Raw genomic sequence first — 18,752 nt, 5'->3', positions numbered from 1 at the left:
ACAAATGTACATATTTGGCTTCCTGATTAACCCTTTCTTGAATGCAGGGCAAAATATACAGGGGTAGATTTTAATAGAAGCGTGCGGGCATACATGTGCACGCATACACGTAAGCCCAATTTTATAATGCGCGCAAGTTATAAAATTGGGGGTCGGCACGTGCAAGGGGGTGCACACTAGTGCACCTTGCGCGCACCGACACCATAGGGCTTCCCCAGTTCCCTCCCAGGCCGCTCCGAAATTGGAGCGGCCTGGAAGGGAACTTCCCTTCCCCCTAACCTAACCTTCCCTCCTAGCACTACTCTAACCCCTCCAAAATTTTTATCTGACCTTTAGCGCCTGCTTGGAGCCAGGCACAGGTTGTGCGCGCGCTGGCAGCTTGCCGGCACACGATCCTCCAACACAGCGACAAATGGCTGCTGTGTTGAGGTCTCTGGCCCTACCCCGCCCCTGGACCACCCCACCCACGCCCTGCCCCTAGGCCGCCCCTTTGGTAAAGCCCCAGGATTTACACGCGTAGATCTTTTAAAATCTGGCCCACAATTTTTGGCCATAACTCCCACATAGCTATTCTCCACAGCTTCCTTTCAGTCCTTTAAATGGGTGAATTGACACCTTTATAGGAGTCTTGACAGTATAAAACATGAAATATTCCCACAGTTCCATATCTAGATATAAACAAATCTGCTACATTTTTCTTCATAGCAGACCAACAATAATGATGGCAAAATGTAGTTGTTATGGAATTCTTTACCACTTGACATTTGCTTTATTTCTGATTATTTAAAGTTTAGGAAAGTACTTAAGACCTGATTTTTCAATAAGGGATTTGATAATATTTAAACTTCTTTCACAGAGTGAATGATTGTAATTTAGTGATACTGTAAACACTGCTGATTTTGTTGCATTTTTTTGTCATTGATTTAATTTTCTATTATGTATTGTTGGTTTTTTAATTAATTTTATTAATTTTATGTGGTTCGAAGTTTATGATTGCTTGGGTAATGTGCTTTTCAAATGGTTTATAAAGTTTTAATAAATGAAATGAAATAAAAATGCTTTATCCCCCACCCCCACAAGATTTGCACAGTTAACTTCCTACTATAAAATATAAACTTCAAAACTACTGTATTCTCAGTGCTGAAGATTGTTCAGTGATCTACAGCTTAATTGCCAGTATAGAGAAAAAAAAATGAATTGTGATAATAAAGGTGGATTTTACCTGTCTTTCTAATCCTAATTGCAAATCGAGTATGAACAACCCAACAATCTGGCATTTGGCATATTCGTAGTTTTATTGGTGCCAACTAGCATGTGGAGTGTTCTTTGGATGAATAAGCATCAACATGCTGAACACATACATCTGTTTATACCTCTCTTGATGTTCACAGATGTTTTTCAGCTTGCTAAAGTAGTCTATTCTTTTTCATTTTAATTGATTCTAACCTGTTCTATGTGGTGTTATAGATTTTTGACAAAGCATTTTACAAAATATAAACTGTACAAAATTGTATCAGTATTGTATCAGTGCAAAATTTAATTAGACAGGTGTAGTAATATGCAGCACATCAACTGATGGAATTGGCAGAGACATGAAGATTTTGGGAAAAGGTAAAAGAGATAATGTAGGATCTCAGTAGCTTTTTAATTGCTTGGACAGAGGGGGGTCAAATTGATATGACAGGGTGAAAGACTCCAGTATAAGGGGACAATTAGAAAAAAATGCCTAGTAACAAAAGAGCCAGATTGGAAGTCAAGCGAGAAGTCAACAAGAGGATAGAAAATGGAGCTGATGGAAAGGAACATAACAAGTGCAAAATAATACACTCCTAACAATTTTTTACTCTGCCATCAATCTAAGGTATCTACTTCCAAGGCATCCTATAGGTTGCTGGAACATCCTGTGTCTGACTCTATTAACTTAAGCAGAGTTGCAGCAGTTTATTTCTTGTTTATCATTATATAATCACAAACAAAAAGAACCAATACTTTGCTGTAAAAGGCAAAACATTGCTTCTGAATTGTATTCTAAAATACTCCGGGAACATGATCTTCATCAGTCTAAATTGAATTAAAACATTGTTTTTTATGGCATGATAATTATGTGCTGGATTTTAAGAGGTACGCACGGGCGTAGATTTGTGTGCGCAACCCGGTGCGAACAAATCTATGCCCAATTTTATAACATGCGTGCACAAGGGGGGTACACACTTGTGCACCTTGCACACACCGAGCCCTAGGGGAGCCCCCTGATGGCTTTCCCCATTCCCCCATTCCCTCCACCCCTCCCTTCCACCCCCAGCCCTATCTAAACCCCCCCTGACCTTTGTTAAATAAGTTGTGCCTGCCTCCGGGCAGGCATAGGTTGCACGTGCCGGCCGAGTGCCGGAGGCCTCGTTCCCACCCACGCCCCCAGACCACCCCACCCCACCCACTCCCTTCCGCTTTTTTCAAGCCCCAAGACATACGCACGTCCCGGGGCTTGCGTGAGTTGCCGGGCCATTTTGCAACGAGTATTTGAAAATGGCGCCGGCCGAATGGCCATATTGCCGTACTGCAAAATGGCGCCGGCAGTATGGCCGTATGGCTGGCGCCATTTTGCATTATGGCAACACGATTCGAGTGCAGGAGGTCATTTCTGGACCCCCGCTGGACTTTGGCAAGTCTTGTGGGGGTCAGGAGGCCCCCCCAAGCTGGCCAAAAGTCCCTGGGGGTCCAGCGGGGGTCCGGGAGCGATCTCCTACGCTCATGACGTCGGGGGACAGGAACCAAAATGGCGCCATATGACAGGGCAAAGGTAGCGCCGGCGCCATTTCTATCAACCCGTGGCCCGAGAGTGGAACATCACACCGGGACCCCCCCACTGGACCCCAGGTAATTTAAGACATTTTGGGGGGGTTCCGGAGGGTGGGGGATTTATTTTAAAGGGTCAGGGTGGGTTTTAGGGTTGTTTTAGTGTGCCCGAGAGTGGAAGATCACACCGGGACCCCCCCACTAGACCCCAGGTAATTTAAGACATTTTGGGGGGGTTCGGGAGGGTGGGGGATTTATTTTAAAGGGTTGGGGTGGGTTTTAGGGTTGTTTTAGTGTGCCGGTTTTCCCGCCCTCCCCCGATTTACGATTTACACGATATTTAAAAAAACAAAAATGCGACGATCTGATTCCCTCCCCCCCAGCCGAAATCGATCGTTAAGACGATCGATCACACGATTCACATCTCTAGAGGATAGTACATTGAAATTGTCAGCTCAGTGTGCTGTGGCAGTCAAAAAAGCAAACAAAAAGTTAAGAATTATTGGAAAGGGCATGGCAAATAAAATGGTGGATGTCATACTGCCTCTGTATCTCTCCATGGTAGGACCACACCTTGAATACTGTGAGCAGTTCTGGTCATCACATCTCAAAAAGGATATTGTTGCACTGAAGAAAGTGCAGACAAGGGCGACCAAAATGATAAAAGACATGGAACAGCTCCCCTATGAGAAAAGGCTAAAGAAGTTAGGGTTGTTCAGTTTGGAGAAGAGACGACTGAGTGGGGATATGATAGAGGTCTACAAAATCATGAAAGGACTTGAAGAGGTTAGTGCAAATCAGTTGTTTACTTTCTCAGTTAGTGTAATGGGTTTTAAAAATGGGTTTTAAAAAGGTTTGGATAAGTTCATAGAAGAAAAATCCATAAACTACAATTAATTAATAAGCAATAGTAGCTTGAGATCTATTTGATGTATTTGTGAGTTGTATTGGCCACTTTTGGAAACAGGACTCTGGGCTGGATGAACCCTTGGTCTGACCCAGTATGATATATCTTATGTTCTTATGTTGATTCCCTTCTCTCCCCCAAGTTTAAAAAAACGGTTGTGCACCAGCAGCTTGCTCCTTTTTGCCTCTTCTTTAAAAATGTGGACAACATCCACCACCCCATCCCCCTGACCCTCCAAAAGCTTCTCAGTATCCCAGCTGGAGGAGGATAAGATCTTTCCTCCTTCCATAGGATAAATATCTAAATGCTGCAATAAGTGACAGGTACCAGCACTTAGATATTTATATATTCACCAGGAATGGTTGTTTCAGTGAAAGCTATTCCCTGTGCTGAAAATCAGTTCTAAGTTTCTAACTTTTTTCTCTACCCTATCTTTGTCCCCATAGCCAACTACATTTTAGGCATCTAATCAGGGCCATCACAAGATGTATGCTTGTAGGCTGATTGCTCTCAGCACCAAGACGGGCATCATGTTACCCATTCAAGTCAGTTTTAGAGTCTGCAAGCATGCAAGCACTAAAGGGAAGAGGCACCAAAAGCAACCCTTGCCCTGGCTGTTCTTTTGTCCAGTAATTGTTCTGCTCTTAAATTTAGGTTCCTAAAATAAGTGGTTCCTAAATTTAGAAACTGAATTCTAGTCAATTTTCAAAGTGTTGTAACTTCTAAAGTTGCCTTTCTATACCAGTAGGAAAATATAGTTCATTTATAATGGAAAGCTCCTGTTCATGCTGAACAGATACTTTGACCACTGAATATATTTTTTACTAGTTTAAGGCTGAAAATAATCTATATTTTTCCATCCCACAAGGTGATATTCAGAAGTGTGCTACTTTCTGGCCACCATGACGTCGGGGGCTTTCTTCTCCATCCCTAAGAAGCATACACAAGGAAACTTCAGGGATACCAAGGCTCATATGTCATTTACTCACAGTTCTCTTATGCTTAGTTACAGGCAAGACTAATCAGCTTGGTTTCAGACTACTGCTCCTGGTTCAAGCCCTGAGGCTTAGGGCTGTTTTCCAGTCAAAGAGTCCTGTTGGGGAGATTGGGTAATGGTATCCTGTGGAACCTCCATACCTCTTCTTGACTTCTCTGACATCCTCACTCTTAGAACTCTCAGCAGACACTCTAATAGGATCTGCTAAATTCCTGTACTCTCCTTGCCTTACTGGACTAGAACACTTCCTGTCTCAGCACAGGGCTGGGCAGGATCAATCCATTCCTTTACAAGGGTAAGATATACCATATTTTAAGTCAAAAGGAGCCTTACACTCATGTGCACACAATTAGCTGCTATTTGACCCTATGCTCAGCCCCCATTCCCCCCACCCCAATCCAGGTGTGAATTTCAAACATTGGAGTGGATTTTCTAAGTTCGCAGAACTTAGAAAATCCGGTGGTAACAGGGGGCAGGGGGGCAAAAAAGGGGGGGGGGGGGGGCCTGCACTAGCCGGCAGCGATCGCACAGCTGTGATGCGATCGCTGCTGGCGACATGCTGAATAACTACACCATAAAAGGTGTAGTTATTTGGCGCGAAATAGGCAGCAAAAAGGCTCCTTACCTTTTTACTGTCTGTGCCATCTTCGCGGAGTCGGCCCCCTTGACACCCCAACTCCTCCTCTTCCGGGGCCAACTCCGCCCCAGTGTCCCCTTCGCAGGGGTGTGCTACGATTTCTAGCTGGTAGTACAAGCGTGCGATAGCCTTAGAAAATAAGGCCCATTGTTATTTACTAACTGTTACAAAGAGCTCCTAGAGGATAAATGGGTGAATCAATAACAAAATCTCTTACAGTTTCTTAGAACACCTAAGCATTTGTTTGTAAATATTGGTCAGTATATGTAAGGTATCTACGTCTCCATCTTAGACAATGCATTTAATACAATAATACATAAACTGTATATAATCATATCTCCTATCATTTTACTACCTATTGCATATTTGCTTGAATATATTGAATATATTTGTGCTGTTAGATATAATTGCTTAATTTTTTCTAAGATATATTTATTTAACTTTGAAATTAAATGGTATGTTCCAGAATGACAATTAAAGAGCATCAAAACATAATTGATGATAATTCCATTTTAAAATTCTAAAGTAAAAGTGAAACCAAATATGAAATATTTGTGTCTGTGAGTGTATATTTACAATAAAAGTTCCATTATCCAGCACTCAACTAACCGGAAATCTCAACTAACTGTCATCTAGCAGTGGTGATTTTTTTTTTTTTTTAATTACTGCCAAGAAGTTTTAAAAAGAATACTAATCAAATTAGGGAACACAGTAGCTTTCCTCTTCTCCTTATTTTGCTCTGTGGACTCCAGCATCACTCTCCCTTCCTGTTCCCTAAAAGGAACAGGAGGGAAGGGAAGGGGAGTGCTGGATTATGCACAGAGAGGCTTTGCTCTGCTCTGTTCTGTGCTCTGTTTCCTCCAGCATCAGCCCCTCCCCTCCTGTACCTTACAAGTTACTGCCTGCAGAGGGAAAGCAGGGGGCCTTGGACTATTCCCCATGCAGGCAGGATAATGGGCTTCTGCTGTATTTGTGAGTGTCTATACTAGATACTGTAGAAGGATAGATAGACACACACATTTATATTTCCTTCTGTTTTATGCCTCATGCAATCCAATTTATGAAAATACTAAATTTTTAAAAATTAAACATTTAAAATGTTTTCTTACACTGACAGAAACCTGAAGTATAACCAGTATAACTCTAGATGTCTGTTATTCAATCTCAAATCTACACTATATTTCAAAGTGTAGCACTTCTTACGAACCTGAAGGACTCCGATATTTTGAAATCACTTCTCATACAAGAGTGCTTTAAAATTATTGGAGCACTTCAATATTTTCATTATAAGTGCTCCAATTTGGAAATATGTCAAGCAACATTCTCTCACAGTAGTTCATGACATATTGAACTGATTTAAAAATTTAACATCCAAAATGGAAAATAAAAAAACACATATAAAGGTGGCTGTCAAAAGCAAATAGCACCCAGAAGAGCGAAGAAATCAATTTTTGCTGAGTAAGACCTGGATAATCAGAGTAAAAGCCATGAGTAGTTCCTGGGGTGATGTGAGGAAAAGTTAAGTGAGATTAAGACACATAGCAAGAAGGTATGAACTGTTGAAGTTCAGAAAACTGGCTTAGCATATTGTAAGACAGTAAATCTGTTTTTATTATTCTAAATTTTAGTGGCTACTTGTACTTGACCCTGAATTTGTAGATCTAACTGAGTAGCACTAAATGTACCATTTTACTATGGGGTAGATTTTCAAAAACGGCGCGTTCATGTACTTTTGTTGGCGCTCCAGGCGCAAACAAAAGTACGCGGGATTTTAGTAGATACGCGCGTAGCCGCGCATATCCGCTAAAATCCTGGATCGGCGCGCGCAAGGCTGCCTATTCCGTGTAGCCGGCGGGCGCCGAGCCGCGCAGCCTGCCGCCATTCCCTCCAAGGCCGCTCCAAAATCGGAGCGGCCTCGGAGGGAATTCGCTATCGCCCTCCCCTCACCTTCCCCTCCCTTCCTCTACCTAACCCACCCCCCCCCGGCCCTGTCTAAACCCCCCCCCCCTACCTTTGTTGGGGGATTTACGCCTCCCGGAGGGAGAAGTAAATCCCCGCGCGCCAGCAGGCTGCTGGCGCGCCTAGACGCAACCCGGGGGCGGTTACGGAGGGCGCTCGCCGGTAGGCCTATTGAACATAGGCGCACCAGCTCGCAGGGCCCTGCTCGCGTAAATCCGGGCAGATTTACGCGAGCAGGGCTCTTAAAATCCGCCCCTATGTGTGTAAGTATCATAGTATATCACAAAATTATCTAAACATGAAGTGTGATCATGTGAGAGCACATATTGTCTTCAGTTCATAGGGGATGAACACATGTCTTTTAGCTAAATCTCTTCAGTACCTCATTTATCTCCCTCCAATTTTCACTATATCCCAGTCCAAGAGAGAGAAAGACTAATATGTTACCATAAAAAACATTCATATAAATGGAATGCACTGCAGTTCACAGGACCTACTGGTTGGAATATGATCATGAAAAGGTCAAGTATTTGCAAAAAGAAAGACAAATGCATAGTAACATATGAGGAGAATTATAGCAAAACAATAGCAGTGAAAGTTTACCCTAATTTCAAATTAAAATTTTAAAATATGTATTTAGAGGCATTCTATGTTTCGATTTGATTGTTTTGATATAGAAGCCTTACTGTTCTTTTGTTTCTTTAATGCTTGCTGATTGCCAGATCATCACTCAACACAAAAGATAAAGAAATCCAATCTTCCTCCATCTAATCATGAGGTACTAGTCCAGTCCTTTTATATTTTTATAAGTCCCATTCAAAAAATATGCAGCAGGAAAATAAGAACTAGACTGCATTGGGATATCATCAAGTAGAAAACTAGAAATGGCTTTACCACTTTATATCTCATCATAAGGTTAACTTTGTTCCAGGTTTTACAAAATATGAGCTTATTTATTTATTTATTTTAACATTTTTATATACCGGTGTCCGTTTACACATCGTACCGGTTTACATGTAACAAAAAGGACAAGCCAAAAAGAGGCAGATCTTTTACATGGAACAGAGAACAGTTAATAATATAAGTTAATAAAATAACAGGTGAACATTAAAAGAAACTTTGGTAAAGGAATTAAACAAGGAAGATCATAAATAAACAATGTACAATTAACATGAGTTCTAAGAGCAAGGGCATTTAAGCGGGGGGGGGGGGGGGGGATGGTAATACATTTTTGACAGTTCACATAGCTTAGTCTTGGTTTTCTATTTGACATCCAAATTCAATGCATTCCAGGCCCTGGTTTCCTGCAGAATACATCGAGATGAATGTTGTAAAATAAGGACTGGTCTAAGAATGCAAGATAAAATGCAGGCAGGTTGTTAGCTTTACCAGTATTTGTTTTGTACATAATTTTAGTCTGCTACTAAAATGGAGTAACTTAGGAGTAAGAAAATTCCCTCAAAAGTCTCAAGCAGATGAAGGAACTTCAAAAAAAGAAGATCTTTTTTTTTTCACAGAAAGATACTTTCCTAATAAATGCATGTTCAAAAGAGCAGCTAATACTGATTGTAGGTTCAGTGAGACCTGAGGTTGCTAAACTTAAAATAGAATTTATTGCTGCTGGTGATCATTCCAGATTCCAAGAAACTACAGATATTGATCTTCAATTCAATGCTTTAAGTTCAAATATAAAAATGATTAGAAACAATCTCATTCAGTTTAAATGGGAGAATATGTAATGGATAAGTCAATACAATATACTATGATGGTCTTCAAATGATTTGTATTTTCTGTGAAATAAATGAGTGATTTTTGTCAATTTCAGATGTAGTTTTCCTGTAATACTATGTGATTGTTTAACAACTGCACAATTCTTGCATGCAGTATTTCCATTATTTGGATGTGAATTTGTTTAAAATGAATAAGAAATCCATACAGAATGAAGCATATTTGTTTTGTTTCATGAAAGTCCAAAACAAATGGCCCCCCCAAAATAATACAAATGTTTGTTTACATTCAGTTTGCATCCAATTAAAGTCTATGAGGCATGCAAAACTGCTGATTTTTTTTCTCCTCAAGGCAAACCATTAGCCAGTGATATCACAGTGAATCTAGACTCACTAAATCCAGGGCAGGAAGGGACAAGGAAAAAGCAAAGAAGCAAGATCAATCAAGGTCAAGCATTTTTTAAACCAGCCTGTCCTAGCTGGCATCTGTATGGATTGATAGTGACTTCCTAATTTATTTTTTCACCTTATACTGAAAGTTTGCCACATAAGAGCATAAGAACATAAGAAATTGCCATGCTGGGTCAGACCAAGGGTCCATCAAGCCCAGCATCCTGTTTCTAACAGAGGCCAAACCAGGCCACAAGAACCTGGCAATTACCCACACACCATTTTACTTCACTTATCAACTAGAAATGACAGAGGGAGAATATGTTTCTGATGTGCTCTATGAGCCAAAGAAATATTAGAAAACCATTCAGGAAAGAAAGCTTGGAGCACTTAGAAATGAGGTGGACTCTGGCTCTGCTATTTCCTTCTTTCAAACAGTGTGTTAATGTATGGAAAAAAAACCCTTATGTCTGTTTTATTCAATGTTACAGAGATAAACTGTGCTGCTATGTCATTGAACAAGCAGAAGGAAGAGTCTGAGATAGTGCCTCTGTGTCTTTTTGTGTATGTTGGGCAGTTAAATTTCACTGCACTGCAGACAGATTTATTTTAACTGCAGTGGTAATATCTCTGAACATTCAGTGACTTCTGTGCAGTGTACACAGACTAGATAAAAACAGCAGTCTGAAACAAACTTCAAATGTTGTTTCTCTGTGAATTTCTTGGATTGGAAAAAGAAGTGGATACATATATATACATGATGTATCCACAATAAGTGGATACATCATGTATATATACTCATTTTCCATAAACTGTGCCAACTGTGGAACCTTATATTAGGCAGCACAGCAGTTAATGTGACATACTTTTGAACAACAGTGTACCTGTGTGCACTGCAGTCTCTGTCTGTGTGTATGTCTTTTTTCCACTCTCCAATTTGTCCACTGTTTAGAGTGCAATAACATTGCACATTATAAAAAGAAAAAACAAACTTTTCCTAGGCAGTCCTAGTGATTGTATGACTGAATTAAATTGAATCACTCCATGCTTCAGGGAATGGCATCAAGAGGTTGGCATGGCCGTAGTATCAACAATAATGGTAAAGGCAGAAGAAAGTCAGTCACACATGCAGAAATATCCGCCTGAGGTAACGTGTAAACATTGTGTATCAGCTGTTCATCATTTCACATCATATCAATGTGGTTTTCAAAGCAGTTTATTCAAAACTTCAAAGAGGTAAAACAGTTCACCAAGATTGCGGTGCCCTGACATGGTCTCTGTTTCACTGGAGGGATGCCTTGAGAGAGATTTCAAAGGTATCAACCTTACATCTGTAAGAGAAGAGAATGTATATAAGGATTTGTTTTTTCAATCTGAAGCTAGTAAAATGAATATGGGTCCCAATGAAATGAAGGAATGAACCAAAATGATTTTTTTCGTCTGCATGTCCCTAATATCTTCTATCACCTGTAGGAAAGAATGCAGAGAAGAACAGAGTTAGGTATCCCTTAGTTTTGGGCAGGGGGCTAGTTCCTTGGCCAAGGTTAAAGCAATAGTCTGGGCCAGTGCTGTCAGTCTACCTAGATATGAAGAAGACCAAAAGAAGGAATTAGTTGCTGTGTGGAGGTGGAAATGGTATGTGCATGCCTACCTAGAAGACAGACCCCAGTGATGTGCCCTTCCAGTCATGCATTCCTGACTGTGAGAGGATGTAGGCATCATGACAGGAACCTGAGCACAATGTCCAAGATGATGCCATAGGCATCGCAGAACACCTGCATATTGAGGGAATGGAAGCCCTTGCAGTTTTAGTAGTTGGCATTATCATTCCCTGGTGCCCTTATAGGTATGTGAGTGCAATTATAGCTCCCATGACAGAGGGTAAATATGAAAATTGGTAGAAATTAGTCATTATTTACTATTGTTTCTGTCTGTTCAAAGTGAAAGATATATATTGATGTGTTTTCCTGAGAATCACCGCCAGGAACTGACCTATTCACATGGAGGTGGCAGACTGGCTTATTCCATCTGAGAAACCTAGAGGTGTGTGGAAGGTGTTAGTGCTAAAAATGCCAGTGTAGCTCTGACTTGAGATGTACAGACAAGGCATGGCCCCTGCAGGTGCAAGTTTGCAGGCCCTACTCTAACTGCTGGCACAGATACAGTATGGTTTCCTTGCTGAAAATGAACTTTCAAATAACTGGATCTTCTGACATTTAAAAATTGTGCTCTAGACCTGTATACTCTTTATAAGGGGGTACCTCTTCTTTCTTCTCATTTCTCTCTCCTTTCTCAATCCTCATCTGCTGCTGTGTCAGGGAAGACAGCCTGCCAAACAAAAGTCTCAAAATAGCATGTAATTTTGAACTTGAGTGGGTAAATGAGACATAGTAAATGTAATCTCGTAATTTTGATGACGTTCATGTGTATGTTGCATTAGCACATACACATACTACTCTCCAACATGCCCCTTTATTCAAGCATACATACGTTTACATATTACTTTCCGTAATACCAACAGACCCACTCGCTCCCACCACTTAGCAACCCTAAACACTCCCTCACCCAAACCTACCCACTACAACTCCACTAAAGAGCGCACCCTTTCCATTGCAGGTCCCACCCTATGGAACACACTTCCCACTGACATTCACCAAGAACACACCCTGCAAAAAATTCAAACAGAAACTAAAAACCTGGCTTTTCCTTCAAGCATACTCATGATCCGCACTCCTCCCTCCCCCTCTTGCCTCCCCTCCTCCCTTGTCCACCAACTCCTACCCCCATCTCTCCCGATCCCTCCTCCTTCCCCCCACTTTCATCCCCTTATAACAACCTCTCAACCTGTTAATATGTATAAATGTTGTAAATATTTATTTATTTATTTATTTATTTACGGATTTTTTATATACCGGGGCACGTAAGAAACATCACCTCGGTTTACATTCAAACATTAATTAATTAATTAATTAATTAATTATTTCAAACATTAATTCAGCATATTGCTTTACATTAAAACATTAAAACTGAAAGAATAAGCTGTGATCCTTATTTATATTCATCTTAATTCCATCCTCTATAATGGCCCTCCTTTTTTCTTGGTCCTCCCCCCACCCCTTTTTACTTTTTCGATTGTTAATGTTCAATCCGGGTTCCACTATAAAGCAAATCTGCTGTTGTTATGTTTCATTGTAAACCGATATGATGTATCCAACGAATGTCGGTATAGTAGAAATAAATAATAAATAAACAAATAAATAAATAAAATGTGAAGGTACAAATACATATGCTTTCTTGCACGTATTAGCTTTTGAAAATGTACCTAATACTGATGGAGCAGGGACCCGCATTATTTATTTATTTCATTTATTCATTTATACATTTTTTATTTTTGCCTTTTCCTAAGGTTGTCTCAAAGTGGATTGCATTAAAAGTTATATTAAGGGGGCAAGATGGCCGCTGAGTAGTTCCAGCGAGAAACGCCGGAGAGGGAAGCTGTCGGCATTTTCCTCTGTAAACTTACTTACGCTTTGAAGAAATGCCGCATACGAAAAGAAAGGGCCGACTGAGGGGTGAGAGTGTTATCTCGCCTGCAGAAGACCCCCGACAGCCACAAATCTCTGGTTTTTTCGCCGGTGCAGCATCTACTATTCTGGGTGGCTCGGTCGCTGGAGGAGTCGCTTTGGAGCATGAGCCCTCCCCCTTGACCTTTGAGACTACTCTGAGCCCCGGATCACCGAGGAAGCCCGCTCACCCTGGAGACAGCAAGATACCTGGCCCTACTTCGGTAGAAGCAGGAGTGGCCATGTTTATGGCCTTGGAGGAAAACCCTGGCGGTCAGCGATTAGGAGCCTTGTGTACCAGCGCACAACAACAGCTGAAGGAGGCGTCTCCAGGTGAGGGAGATGAAATGGGGAGCCCAGCAATGGCTTCTTCTCTGCTGGCCTCAGAGATTAACCCCCTTTCATCGATACCAGGTACAAGGGCGAGTTTGGGAACTGTGGAAGAAGTGGGGATGGAACGCTTGAGATTACTCTCTCTTTCCCCCTTAACAGTTAAACCTGATGTAGTGACTCTTGAGGGTATTTGGACAATGCTTAGCTCCATAGAGAGCTCTATAAAAATACTCTCAGCAACAACTGTGGAGATACAAAAACAAGCGACTGCAAACAACAATTTGATAACAACATATACAAAAAAGACTGACGATGTGGAAAAAAGACTTGTTCAAATTGAGAATAAGCAAACAAAATTGATTATATCTGAAACTAATACAGCAAATAGGTTAGAGTCAGTTGAAAATGCTTTACGGGCACACAATCTTAGAATATTGAATTTTCCTTTAATTAGATTAATTTCTCCAATAGAATTGTTTAAAAATTATATGATTCAGATTCTTAAGATACCAGAGAATGCCTTGCCAGTGCTCGTAAAAGCATATTATTTACAACAGAGAACACAAATACCAGAACAAGAACAATCCCTGGACGTAACTAATTTGTTAGAAATGTCTTCAGATGCTCAGATAAATGTACGGAGATCAATGTTAGTCTCTTTTGCTTTCCTTTCTGAAAGGAATCATGTGCTTCGCTTGTTTTTTAGGAACCGACAAGTACATTTTTATGGAAACCCCATTTGGATTTACCCTGATGTGGTTAAATCCACTCAGTTGCGAAGAAAATAATTTCTTAGGCTTCGTCCTGAAGCATTAAAGTTGGGAGCACGTTTTGTTCTGAAATACCCATGCAAGGCCTGCATCAGATACTTAAACGAAAATTATGTTTTTCTAGATCCTATATAATTGAGATCATTTCTAGCTGCTCGGACCCCTATTATAGCTCCCACAGTTTAGGTGTGAACAAATGTAATAGATGCTATACTCAGTGAGTTTATCTATGTTTTTGTGATTGTAGTTTACTTAATATGTTTGCTCAGATCTGCCCCTAATTGCTTTAAACATTTTCTTATAATTTAGATGTCTTATAACATGATATATGATTATATACCTGAATTAATGGATATTGGTTGTGACATTGATTTTTCTGTATAAGAATGTAATGTTCTTGGTAAAATTTTCAAAATTGGAAAATAAAGAATTAAAAAAAAAAAAGTTATATTAATAATTACAATTGTAGATCTCAGTTTATAATCAACACAGAAGCATTGAACACAGAGGAAGAACATTTCAACATATATGAACAGGGGTACAAGGCCTGGGTATGTCTACAGAGCAGACCTAGTTAGCACCACAAACCATTAGGAAGGAATTGTTTTGGAGGATTACAGTGAATTTGGAATCTATCAGAAACCATATAAGTGGAATATTTTGCTCAGATTTATCAGATGACTTCTGGTGATATTAAAGGCTGGATTACCAGTTAGTCCAGTTGCAGAGATTATGTTTGGATTTGTCTTTTTTTTATCTTCAGGCACAAGATCTTTGGGCCTCATTTTCCAAGGAGTTAACACGATTTGCAAATGCAAATTTTTAATTTCATATTCAGGGGGCAGAGCAAATGTAAAGTAGGAAGGATTTATCGTGTGCCGCAAAACAGCTGCACTGTTAGGAGAGAGAGAGAGAACCTTGTCATAGTACCTATGCCCTAGACAGGTATTTGTATCCCTATGAGAGGTCCACCTAGTAACTCGAGGTGAGGTTTATGAAGATTTGATGACCTACGGAGTGAGGAAACTCACTCCAAGATGAGATTTGTGCAATGTTCTCTCCACCTAGCTTGTTGTTACCCAGGTAGAGAGTCCATCAAGCTAGGTGGAGAGAACATTGCACAAATCTCATCTTTGCGTGAGTTTCCTCACTCCGTAAGTCATCAAATCTTCACAAGAGACCACTGCTCTGTTCGTACGTCTCACGTTGAATATGAAAGTGGCCCCTAACCCCCTACACTAATACTTAAACCTCACCTCGAGTTACTAGGTGGGCCTCCCATAGGGATACAAATACCTGTCAAGGGAGGCAACACTATGCCAAGGTTCTCTCTCTCTCTCTCTCTCTCAGCCTACATCATACTGAAACAGGCCTGTCAGAGACATCTTGAACTGCAATGTAGCCCAAATTAGGCTAATAGCACAAGTTGCAATACACATGCTTATTAGCATAAGCTACACCCCTTTTTGGTATCGAATGCGATATTGGAAAATGAGGCCCTTTGTTGACACTTTAAAGAAAGAGGATATTTAAAATCTATGTCAAAAAAAGCATTTTTAAGGCCATGGCATATGGATCATCAGAGTCATACAATACTCTGCTAAATGTCCATCTCCAGGTCTGGTTTGTATTACGTTATTCCTACAGAAAGGTGAAGATATCTAAAAGACATGGACATATACTATCTTTGGATAATTTTTTCAGAGCCTCCCATTATTGTATATTCAAAATGCAAAAATGTGAAAGATTATGTGGATCATTCAAATTTATTTCAAAATGGTGAACAGCTAGTTCCCATGGTTATTTTACCTGTGGAAAGTGTGATCTATGTAGCCTTGCATTAATGGGAAGTCCTGGATGCATCCTGGGTTTAATTTCAAAATCATGAGATGTCATTCTGATTGTACATCATCTGACTTTGTTATTTATTTAATTCAATGCTCATGTTCTAAAACGTAAAATCTGTGTTGACCAGACTAATTGATCTATTATAATAAGATTAATTGAGCACTGTAGGTGCCTGGGCACAAAGAAACTACATGAGCCAATTATTTCTCACTACTTTGAATTTCAACACACATTTAAAGATCTGAGATAGACAGTTATTGAAAGGGAGCAGTTTGGATTTTTATGCAGAGAGTGATACAACCAATGGGTTTGAATGAGGACTTTGTATGGTCTAGTTTGTTTAATTAAATGATATGTGCTCTCAAATTTTCCTGTATCCTAGAATTTAAATGATGCCATGTTTTGAGTGCTGAAGCAACCCTTGTTCGTAGAAGGCTAGTGGAGAGTCTCACTGGATGTTTGCTGCAGAGCTGTATCAGTTTTCAAATCCCCTGAAGCAGAACAGGAATACAGTGTTAAGCAAGATAAGTACTATACTTTTCAATTGCTCTAAGTTATTCAAACATTTTTAAGACACAGATATAAAAGACTACAGTGTTGAATGGACAATTGTCATATTGACCTGGGACTATAGATATGAGAAGAGCGGTGTCTCAATTGTCTTAAGAGATATGAACATTTTTATTGCAAAGATTTAGAAGTCTTTAAAAAAAGTTTTTATATATTGGTAGAGGCCTTTGATTATATTGAAGTTGTAAGGACCTGAAATGCATTAAATAGTGCTAGTCTGTATGATTTTCTCTGATGGTCTCTTACAACCTCAATTTTTTTTTAAACAATTCTGCTGAAGGTTTCCAAGTAGTCCTTCATTCTTGTGCAAAGGTATAACATGATAGCATGATATCCTCTTATTTTCTCTAGAGTGAGGGATTTTTGCTTTGGTTATGGAACTAATAAAGACCTATATATGATTAATATGAGAAGTTAGAGTATTTGGCCTGGAGAAGATTAATCTGTAGTAAACATTTCATATCACAAAATGACTATAATTCATTTTAGGATTGTTAAAGGTAATGAAGATGTATTTATTTATTTATTTTGAACATTTTTATAGCCCACCTTCACAAACATCTCTTGTTCTCGGAAAATCACAATATGATATGTTTGAATGTAGGATAAATCTTTCCAAATCATAAATTATGCCTTAACATTGTTCAGGAAATTGTTGATTTCCTTAAAGGAACAACTCAGTTTAAATTGAAGACTAACAAGGTTATTCATCAAATCACAAATGGTGTAATAAAAGGGAGTCTAGCAAGTGTTAGATGTGCGATAGCGCATCACACGTTAGTATGTGAATAAATAATAAGTATACAAAAGCTAGAAAATTATGCAAATGAGGGACTCATTCCACATTTTGTGGTGAAATAATGTGCAATAGTTCGGGATTTAATGTGGAAAATAACAACACCTTTATTTGTTGGGGGGGGGGGAGAGATTTTATTGTGCAGTAGCAACCATTATCGTGCATCACGGCTATTGCTGCAGATATTATCGCACGTGATAAAATGAGGCCTTCTCTCAGACACACCTACAAAGCCATACCGGGCCAATAAAAAACACCTTTTCTTACCTGCCCTGTCTTCCTAAAGCTATTATGTTTGGGGGAAGTTTACTTGTAGTGGGATACTGGCTGCTTCAGGCTGACCTGTGGTGACAACAAGAGCAACAAGAAACACAACAGGCAAGGGAAGTTCAAATCCCTCCTGGGGAAATCCCTTCCATGAAGCCAGAGCCACTATCCCCTCTATAGAGCATCCTGGCCCATGGCAGGTTTTGCCTCGCAGGAGGGCACAGCGGAGATACAGGGAACACATCTTTCATCCATGCACCACGTTGCTGGCCATGCCTGAAGGACATGTGGTTACCAGGCATTGCCTCAGCTCTCTGGCTATTTTGAATGATATGAAAAACACAGAGGGGATCTGGATCCGGTCATGGAAAGATCCTATGCTATTTCGGGCCTCAAAAACCTATTGTGCACCCTGAATTTTGTGGCATCTAGCTCCTTCCAAATGACAGTTAGGGTCATCAGTGGAATGTGCCAAACCTCTTTTCCCACTCTCTGGGCCAGGTGATAACAGCTGTACATGACTGCACTAATTGCTTCATAAAATTCCCTCATGAAAGGCAGGTTTTGATGGAATTGAAAAGAGGGTATTATGCCATTGCCAACTTTCTAAATATACTGGGAGCTATTGTCTGCACTCATATAGCCAATATTCCACCCCATTGCAAGAAAGAGATCTACTGCAGGAGAAAGCTCTTTCTCTCCATCAAATGGTCTGTGACGCTCAAATGCACATCCTTGACAAAGGAGCCATACAAGATTCCTTTATACTTAGGCAATGAGCCCTATTTGAAAATTTTGAGGATAGCCTTTACTGTGATGGCTGACTTGTAGATAAGAGTGATACTTCTTTCTCCAATCCCTTTCCGGCAGTGTGTTTACAGCAAATGGCACTGATGGGGGGCTGTCGGGGATGTGACAGCATTGGTTACATGACAAGTGGCTTGTAAAGTTAGGTCTACCAGCCTTCAAGCCAGGCCCCATCTTTCTCTCCTCATGCTGGAGAGGCCTGCTAAAGTGGCCTGCCCAAAAAAGGCACTTGCCATAAAGCTCTGTGTGTGACCAGACACTTTCTACTGGTTGACTTTAAGCAAGTGGCTTTTCAAATTCTCCCATTTGGAGCTGGTGAAATGTCACTTGTTAACCTTTTTGTGTGCACAGTGCAGAGATTCCCAGGTCAGGTGTGCCCTGTTATTGA

The sequence above is a fragment of the Rhinatrema bivittatum genome, chromosome 6 (genome assembly GCF_901001135.1).
Source record: "Rhinatrema bivittatum chromosome 6, aRhiBiv1.1, whole genome shotgun sequence".
NCBI lineage: Eukaryota > Metazoa > Chordata > Amphibia > Gymnophiona > Rhinatrematidae > Rhinatrema > Rhinatrema bivittatum.
The sequence above is the reverse complement of the archived record's forward strand: the minus strand, read 5'-3'. Positions refer to the sequence as shown.